The sequence below is a fragment of the Pseudorasbora parva genome, chromosome 8 (genome assembly GCF_024679245.1).
Source record: "Pseudorasbora parva isolate DD20220531a chromosome 8, ASM2467924v1, whole genome shotgun sequence".
Lineage (NCBI taxonomy): Eukaryota > Metazoa > Chordata > Actinopteri > Cypriniformes > Gobionidae > Pseudorasbora > Pseudorasbora parva.
The window spans coordinates 44,338,809-44,348,808 of NC_090179.1; the positions used below are offsets into that span (position 1 = coordinate 44,338,809).

General features: G+C 43.1%; 1 long non-coding RNA gene across 1 annotated transcript in view; it reads right to left on the reverse strand.

Annotated features, from left to right (window-relative positions):
• The window catches only part of LOC137084883 (uncharacterized), a 2,337-nt gene extending 1,570 nt beyond the window's left edge, over positions 1-767 (reverse strand). Inside the window, exons 1-2 of the long non-coding RNA XR_010906819.1 lie at positions 662-767; positions 513-576 (exon numbers count right to left, since the gene is read on the reverse strand). This is a non-coding gene — a long non-coding RNA (uncharacterized lncRNA). The remainder of the gene's footprint in view (positions 1-512; positions 577-661) is intronic.
• Between the last annotated feature and the right edge of the window lie 9,233 nt (positions 768-10,000).

The following is a 10,000-nucleotide window of genomic DNA, read 5'->3' on the forward strand; positions in this document are numbered from 1 at the left end:
ATGTTTAATGATGATTTATGTGAAGATTATTGCTGATAGTGTGTGTGTGTGTGTGTGGGTGTGTGTTGTTTTTGTGACATATGAGGACACAAATGTGTGTAATGCCATGGGTATGACACAGGTATTACAGGAGAGGGTGAAATATGAGGACATTACCCATGTCCCCACTTTACAAAAGGCTTATAAATCACACAGGAGGAGTTTATTTAGAAAGTAAAAATGCAGAATGTTTCCTGTGATGGGTAGGTTTAGAGGCAGTGTGTGTGTGTGTGTGTGTGTGTTTGTGTGTGTGTTGGGTAGGTTTAGTATAAAAACCATTACGCCTATGGAATGTACCCATATGTCACAAAAACAAACGTGTGTGTGTGTGTGTGTGTGTTCATAACTAACTTCACTTGTGCTTAATATTGAATCTTTCCAGATGCGTCTCACATTTTCCACTAGTTCTCTTTCTGTCACACGTTCACAGAAATCATCTTTCTCTTTAGAGAGAATCATTAGCCACCGCTGACCTGCAGGTTATGAGCGTCCGTCATCTGGACTGGAGGATCGCTCAAACACACTCCAGCTGAACAACTGAAAAAAATGGAGAGAATATTATACTCTTCTGTACAGGCAGAGTTAAATGCACATGATGCAAAGGCTTAAAGGGATAGTTCACCTAAAAATGGGACTGTGATGTTTATCTGCTGACTCCCAGGGCGTCCGAGATGTAGGTGTTTGTTTCTTCAGAAGAACACAAATGAAGATTTTTAACTCAACCGTTGCTCGTATAATGCATGTCAATGGGGTGTATTTCTATGAGAGTAAAAAACACACAGACATACGAATCCATATTAAACCCTGCGGCTCGTGACGACACACATTGATGTCTTAAGACACGAAATGATCAGTTTCTGCGAGAAACACAACAGTATTTGTGTTATTTTTTTATCTCATTTACATAATATTCAGGCGAATCTCATCTAGTATTCCCAACGCCATTACTTCCGCAGAAGAAGGTCAAAACCGTGCGCAATCATATATATATATATATATATATATATATATATATATATATATATATATATATATATATATATAGAGAGAGAGAGAGAGAGAGAGAGAGAGAGAGAGAGAGAGAGAGAGAGAGAGAGGCCTAATTAGTGCATGAGTGGATCAGTCGAATGAGGCATCTATATATTTATATATATCTATGATCGCGCCGGGTTTTGACCTTCTCCGGCGGAAGTAATGGCGTTCAAACAAGTTGGGTTGAATATAGACAAACCCAGAAATTGGGTTGTTTGAACCTTAGTAAATGGACCCATTCAAACAACCCAATTTCTGGGTTTGTCTATTTCCAACCCAACTTGGGTTGTTTTTAACCCAGCATTTTTTAGAGTGTAGGAGGTCCTCCAGCTAATGATCTGAAAACGGCCACGCTTCGAAAAGAAAAGAGATTACACAGCAGAAAATAATTAGATTTGCTTTGAGGTTTTTATGTCCTCTCACACAATCATTTTCCAACGCTAAAAGATAAAAATAAATGTTATTCATTTACTTTAACCTCTTACACCATTTAATAAGCTGATAAAGTTTGATGTTACAGAAGTCTTGAGTCGTACTGAGAAACAGCATGGAGAAATCAAAGTCTTACAGTACGTGTGTCTTTGTCTTGTTTCTGGGAAACACATAAAGAGTCTTCACACATGACGATAAAACGTTTTTAATAGACGATCCTCATCCAGACAGAATTTATTCTGTCATAAAAGTGCAAGTTCAGTATTTGTTTATATGCATGGAGAGTATAATTCAAAGCTCTTTTCTATTTAAAGATTACCCAGAAGTTTATGTGAGGTGAATGTTTGATCTTTCAGAGAGATCTGTGTGTGTTAGATGTGATAGGGAAGATCTACAGCTCGAGTTTAAGAGTTACACACACCTGTCAGGCAAGTCAAAATCAATGTGTGAGCAAATTTTGACAATAAATTAGTCTTTTTTCGCTCGTTACCTCTTGCTGTTTAATATAGTTGCATCATTTCTGACATCCGTACTTGCATGTAGTGCTCTTTATAATTTATACTGTATGGTTCACTATAAATACATTAATTGGGATTGATACATTATATTTATATACAGAAACACAAAAAACAAGAAGCTTGAACGTGCTGCGTAACACCAGAATGAACCTCATTGGTTCTTGAGGAGCTCAAACGTGCTGCGTAACACCAGAATGAACCTCATTGGTTCTTGAGGAGCTCAAACGTGCTGCGTAACACCAGAATGAACCTCATTGGTTCTTGAGGAGCTCAAACGTGCTGCGTAACACCAGAATGAACCTCATTGGTTCTTGAGGAGCTCAAACGTGCTGCGTAACACCAGAATGAACCTCATTGGTTCTTGAGAAGCTCAAACGTGCTGCGTAACACCAGAATGAACCTCATTGGTTCTAGAGGAGCTCAAACGTGCTGCGTAACACCAGAATGAACCTCATTGGTTCTTGAGAAGCTCAAACGTGCTGCGTAACACCAGAATGAACCTCATTGGTTCTTGAGAAGCTCAAACGTGCTGCGTAACACCAGAATGAACCTCATTGGTTCTTGAGAAGCTCAAACGTGCTGCGTAACACCAGAATGAACCTCATTGGTTCTTGAGAAGCTCAAACGTGCTGCGTAACACCAGAATGAACCTCATTGGTTCTTGAGAAGCTCAAACGTGCTGCGTAACACCAGAATGAACCTCACTGGTTCTTGAGGAGCTCAAACGTGCTGCGTAACACCAGAATGAACCTCATTGGTTCTTGAGGAGCTCAAACGTGCTGCGTAACACCAGAATGAACCTCATTGGTTCTCGCTGAAGCTCAAACGTGCTGCGTAACACCAGAATGAACCTCATTGGTTCTTGAGAAGCTCAAACGTGCTGCTTAACACCAGAATGAACCTCATTAGGTCTTGAGGAGCTCAAACGTGCTGCGTAACACCAGAATGAACCTCATTGGTTCTTGAGAAGCTCAAACGTGCTGCGTAACACCAGAATGAACCTCATTGGTTCTTGAGAAGCTCAAACGTGCTGCGTAACACCAGAATGAACCTCATTGGTTCTTGAGAAGCTCAAAGGTGCTGCGTAACACCAGAATGAACCTCATTGGTTCTCGCTGAAGCTCAAACGTGCTGCGTAACACCAGAATGAACCTCATTGGTTCTTGAGAAGCTCAAAGGTGCTGCGTAACACCAGAATGAACCTCATTGGTTCTTGCTGAAGCTCAAACGTGCTGCGTAACACCAGAATGAACCTCATTGGTTCTTGAGAAGCTCAAACGTGCTGCGTAACACCAGAATGAACCTCATTGGTTCTTGAGGAGCTCAAACGTGCTGCGTAACACCAGAATGAACCTCATTGGTTCTTGAGGAGCTCAAACGTGCTGCGTAACACCAGAATGAACCTCATTGGTTCTTGAGAAGCTCAAACGTGTTGCGTAACACCAGAATGAACCTCATTGGTTCTTGAGGAGCTCAAACGTGCTGCGTAACACCAGAATGAACCTCATTGGTTCTTGAGAAGCTCAAACTCAAACGTGCTGCGTAACACCAGAATGAACCTCATTGGTTCTTGAGAAGCTCAAACGTGCTGCGTAACACCAGAATGAACCTCAGTGGTTCTTGAGAAGCTCAAAGGTGCTGCGTAACACCAGAATGAACCTCATTGGTTCTCGCTGAAGCTCAAACGTGCTGCGTAACACCAGAATGAACCTCATTGGTTCTTGAGAAGCTCAAAGGTGCTGCGTAACACCAGAATGAACCTCATTGGTTCTCGCTGAAGCTCAAACGTGCTGCGTAACACCAGAATGAACCTCATTGGTTCTTGAGAAGCTCAAACGTGCTGCGTAACACCAGAATAAACCTCATTGGTTCTTGAGGAGCTCAAACGTGCTGCGTAACACCAGAATGAACCTCATTGGTTCTTGAGGAGCTCAAACGTGCTGCGTAACACCAGAATGAACCTCATTGGTTCTTGAGAAGCTCAAACGTGCTGCGTAACACCAGAATGAACCTCATTGGTTCTTGAGGAGCTCAAACGTGCTGCGTAACACCAGAATGAACCTCACTGGTTCTTGAGAAGCTCAAACGTGCTGTGTAACACCAGAATGAACCTCATTGGTTCTTGAGAAGCTCAAACGTGCTGCGTAACACCAGAATGAACCTCATTGGTTCTTGAGAAGCTCAAACGTGCTGCGTAACACCAGAATGAACCTCATTGGTTCTTGAGAAGCTCAAACGTGCTGCGTAACACCAGAATGAACCTCATTGGTTCTTGAGAAGCTCAAACCTGCTGCGTAACACCAGAATGAACCTCACTGGTTCTTGAGGAGCTCAAACGTGCTGCGTAACACCAGAATGAACCTCATTGGTTCTTGAGGAGCTCAAACGTGCTGCGTAACACCAGAATGAACCTCATTGGTTCTCGCTGAAGCTCAAACGTGCTGCGTAACACCAGAATGAACCTCATTGGTTCTTGAGAAGCTCAAACGTGCTGCTTAACACCAGAATGAACCTCATTAGTTCTTGAGGAGCTCAAACGTGCTGCGTAACACCAGAATGAACCTCATTGGTTCTTGAGAAGCTCAAACGTGCTGCGTAACACCAGAATGAACCTCATTGGTTCTTGAGAAGCTCAAACGTGCTGCGTAACACCAGAATGAACCTCATTGGTTCTTGAGAAGCTCAAAGGTGCTGCGTAACACCAGAATGAACCTCATTGGTTCTCGCTGAAGCTCAAACGTGCTGCGTAACACCAGAATGAACCTCATTGGTTCTTGAGAAGCTCAAAGGTGCTGCGTAACACCAGAATGAACCTCATTGGTTCTCGCTGAAGCTCAAACGTGCTGCGTAACACCAGAATGAACCTCATTGGTTCTTGAGAAGCTCAAACGTGCTGCGTAACACCAGAATGAACCTCATTGGTTCTTGAGGAGCTCAAACGTGCTGCGTAACACCAGAATGAACCTCATTGGTTCTTGAGGAGCTCAAACGTGCTGCGTAACACCAGAATGAACCTCATTGGTTCTTGAGAAGCTCAAACGTGTTGCGTAACACCAGAATGAACCTCATTGGTTCTTGAGGAGCTCAAACGTGCTGCGTAACACCAGAATGAACCTCATTGGTTCTTGAGAAGCTCAAACGTGCTGCGTAACACCAGAATGAACCTCATTGGTTCTTGAGAAGCTCAAACGTGCTGCGTAACACCAGAATGAATCATTGGTTCTTGAGAAGCTCAAAGGTGCTGCGTAACACCAGAATGAACCTCATTGGTTCTCGCTGAAGCTCAAACGTGCTGCGTAACACCAGAATGAACCTCATTGGTTCTTGAGAAGCTCAAAGGTGCTGCGTAACACCAGAATGAACCTCATTGGTTCTCGCTGAAGCTCAAACGTGCTGCGTAACACCAGAATGAACCTCATTGGTTCTTGAGAAGCTCAAACGTGCTGCGTAACACCAGAATAAACCTCATTGGTTCTTGAGGAGCTCAAACGTGCTGCGTAACACCAGAATGAACCTCATTGGTTCTTGAGGAGCTCAAACGTGCTGCGTAACACCAGAATGAACCTCATTGGTTCTTGAGAAGCTCAAACGTGCTGCGTAACACCAGAATGAACCTCATTGGTTCTTGAGGAGCTCAAACGTGCTGCGTAACACCAGAATGAACCTCACTGGTTCTTGAGAAGCTCAAACGTGCTGTGTAACACCAGAATGAACCTCATTGGTTCTTGAGAAGCTCAAACGTGCTGCGTAACACCAGAATGAACCTCATTGGTTCTTGAGAAGCTCAAACGTGCTGCGTAACACCAGAATGAACCTCATTGGTTCTTGAGAAGCTCAAACGTGCTGCGTAACACCAGAATGAACCTCATTGGTTCTTGAGAAGCTCAAACGTGCTGCGTAACACCAGAATGAACCTCACTGGTTCTTGAGGAGCTCAAACGTGCTGCGTAACACCAGAATGAACCTCATTGGTTCTTGAGGAGCTCAAACGTGCTGCGTAACACCAGAATGAACCTCATTGGTTCTCGCTGAAGCTCAAACGTGCTGCGTAACACCAGAATGAACCTCATTGGTTCTTGAGAAGCTCAAACGTGCTGCTTAACACCAGAATGAACCTCATTAGTTCTTGAGGAGCTCAAACGTGCTGCGTAACACCAGAATGAACCTCATTGGTTCTTGAGAAGCTCAAACGTGCTGCGTAACACCAGAATGAACCTCATTGGTTCTTGAGAAGCTCAAACGTGCTGCGTAACACCAGAATGAACCTCATTGGTTCTTGAGAAGCTCAAAGGTGCTGCGTAACACCAGAATGAACCTCATTGGTTCTCGCTGAAGCTCAAACGTGCTGCGTAACACCAGAATGAACCTCATTGGTTCTTGAGAAGCTCAAAGGTGCTGCGTAACACCAGAATGAACCTCATTGGTTCTCGCTGAAGCTCAAACGTGCTGCGTAACACCAGAATGAACCTCATTGGTTCTTGAGAAGCTCAAACGTGCTGCGTAACACCAGAATGAACCTCATTGGTTCTTGAGGAGCTCAAACGTGCTGCGTAACACCAGAATGAACCTCATTGGTTCTTGAGGAGCTCAAACGTGCTGCGTAACACCAGAATGAACCTCATTGGTTCTTGAGAAGCTCAAACGTGTTGCGTAACACCAGAATGAACCTCATTGGTTCTTGAGGAGCTCAAACGTGCTGCGTAACACCAGAATGAACCTCATTGGTTCTTGAGAAGCTCAAACGTGCTGCGTAACACCAGAATGAACCTCATTGGTTCTTGAGAATCTCAAAGGTGCTGCGTAACACCAGAATGAACCTCACTGGTTCTTGAGGAGCTCAAACGTGCTGCGTAACACCAGAATGAACCTCATTGGTTCTTGAGAAGCTCAAACGTGCTGCGTAACACCAGAATGAACCTCATTGGTTCTTGAGAAGCTCAAACGTGCTGCGTAACACCAGAAGGAACCTCATTGGTTCTTGAGAAGCTCAAACGTGCTGCGTAACACCAGAATGAACCTCATTGGTTCTAGAGGAGCTCAAACGTGCTGCGTAACACCAGAATGAACCTCATTGGTTCTAGAGGAGCTCAAACGTGCTGCGTAACACCAGAATGAACCTCATTGGTTCTTGAGTAGCTCAAACATGCTGCGTAACACCAGAATGAACCTCATTGGTTCTTGAGTAGCTCAAACATGCTGCGTAACACCAGAATGAACCTCATTGGTTCTTGAGTAGCTCAAACATGCTGCGTAACACCAGAATGAACCTCATTGGTTCTTGAGGAGCTCAAACGTTCTGCGTAACACCAGAATGAACCTCATTGGTTCTTGAGTAGCTCAAACGTGCTGCGTAACACCAGAATGAACCTCATTGGTTCTTGAGAAGCTCAAATGTGCTGCGTAACACCAGAATGAACCTCATTGGTTCTTGAGAAGCTCAAACGTTCTGCGTAACACCAGAATGAACCTCATTGGTTCTTGAGTAGCTCAAACGTGCTGCGTAACACCAGAATGAACCTCATTGGTTCTTGAGGAGCTCAAACGTTCTGCGTAACACCAGAATGAACCTCATTGGTTCTTGAGAAGCTCAAACGTGCTGCTTAACACGTTGATTCATGAAAAAAAGCCTAAATGAAATCTATTCATCATATTGAATCTCCTTTAAAAAATCTGACTAAATCGGTAACACTTTACAATACGGGTGCACTAATATGCATTAATTCATGGTTAACTAATGCACAGATAAACAGATAATGAGTTATTGTATGACTCATGAGGAACTAACCCATTTATTAATGATTACTGCATCAGCAACTAATGCACATTCAACATGATTAATACAAAGCCATTTCCAAAACATTTGGGACACTGTACAAATTGTGAATAAAAAAAGAATGCAATAATTTACAAATCTCATAAACTTATATCTTATTCACAATAGACTTTAGATAAAACATGAAGTGTTGAAAGTGAGATTTTGAAATGTCATGCCAAATATTGGCTCATTTTGATTTTAATGAGAGCTACACATTTAAAAAAAAGTTGGGATAGGGAGCAATAAGAGGCTGAAAAAGTTAAATGTACATATAAGGAACCAATTTGCAACTTATTAGGTCAATTGGTAACATGATTGGGAAAATAGTGGATCAATATCAGAAAGGAGTTTCTCAGAGAAAAATTGTAAAGAGTTTGAAGTTATCATCATCTACAGTGCATAATATCATCCAAAGATTCAGAGAATCTGGAGCAATCTCTGTGCGTAAGGGTCAAGGCCGGGAAACCAGACTGGATGCCCGTGATCTTCAGCCCTTAGACGGCACTGCATCACACACAGGAATGATACTGTAATGGACATCACAACATGGGCTCAGGAATACTTCCAGAAAACATTGGTGAACACAATCCACCGTGGCATTCGCCGTCGCCGGCTAAAACTCTATAGGTCAAAAAAGAAGCCATATCTAAACATGATCCAGAAGCGCAGGCGCTTTCTCTGGACAGAGGCTCTTTTAAAATGGACTGTGGCAAAGCGGAAAACTGTTCTGTGGTCAGACGAATCAAAATCTGAAGTTCTTTTTGGAAAACTGAGACGCCATGTCATCCGGACTAAAGAGGACAAGGACAACCCAAGTTGTTCTCAGCGCTCCGTTCAGAAGCTGCATCTCTGATGGTCTGGGGTTCATGAGTGTGTGTGGCATGGGCAGCTTACACATCTGGAAAGGCACATCAATGCTGAAAGGTATATCCAAGTTCTAGAACAACACATGCTCCCATCCAGACGTCGTCTCTCAGGGAAGACCTTGCATTTTCCAACATAACAATGCCAGACCACATACTGCATCAATTACAACATCATGAAGAAGGATCCGGGCACTGAAATGGCCAGCCTGCAGTCCAGATCTTTCACCATTAGAAAACATTTGGCGCATCATAAAGAGGAAGATGTGATAAAGAAGACCTAAGACAGTTGAGCCGCTACAAGCCTGTATTAGACAAGAATGGGTCAACATTCCTATTCCTAAACTTGAGCAGCTTGTCTCCTCAGTCCTCAGACGTTTGCAGACGGTTATAAAAAGAAGAGGGGATGACACACAGTGGGAAACATGGCCTGTCCCAACTTTTCTGAGATGTGTTGATGCCATGAAACTTAAAATCAACTTATTTTTCCCTTAAAGGGGGGGTGAAACACTCAGTTTCAGTCAGTGTCATGTCAATCTTGAGTACCTATAGAGTAGCATTGCATCCTGCATATCTCCGAAAAGTCTTTATTTTTTTTATAATTATATAAGAAAGATGCGGTGTTCCGAGTCTTTCCGAGCGGGTGGGGGCGTGTCGTGTGAGCGGAGCTAAATAATGACGTGTGCTCGCTGCTGCTATTGTGTTTGAGTCGAGTGCGTCGTAAAGCTGTGTCATCCCTAACAGCGGGAAAAAAACTTTATTCAAAATAAAAATATGGCTTTTAATCAGATACAGCCATACATCTATGATCCGGAATCAGACCCAGAGGCTGCAGTTGAACAGGAGCAGCAGCAAAAACGACTAGAGCAGGACGTCTCTATGTGGTACAAGTTATACACTAACTATATAATATGCTTAGCGGCTTGTGTTATTTACATATTTATACTTGAATTATATCGTCGTATTTTTGTCTTTGAAGGTGTACATGTGAGAAGTGCAGTTGTGCATGTGTGTGTGTGTGTTTACGCGTGGTTTGTGTAGACAGTAAGCGGACTGGTTTTGCACGGCAGGCTAAGTTAGTGTTTACATAGAAAGACACGGAATAGTAGCGCATTTGAATGAAGAAGCGTGCTTATTTAGTTCAACATATTTCCCCCCTCTTTGTGTATTGTTGTTTGGAGTGCTTTTACAATACACAAACATAAAGTTACACATAGAGTGGCCAGCTAAACAAATGTACACGCACTACACATCGCATGCTCCATTGATCAACTATACGTGATCATGTTTGGGCTACTTGA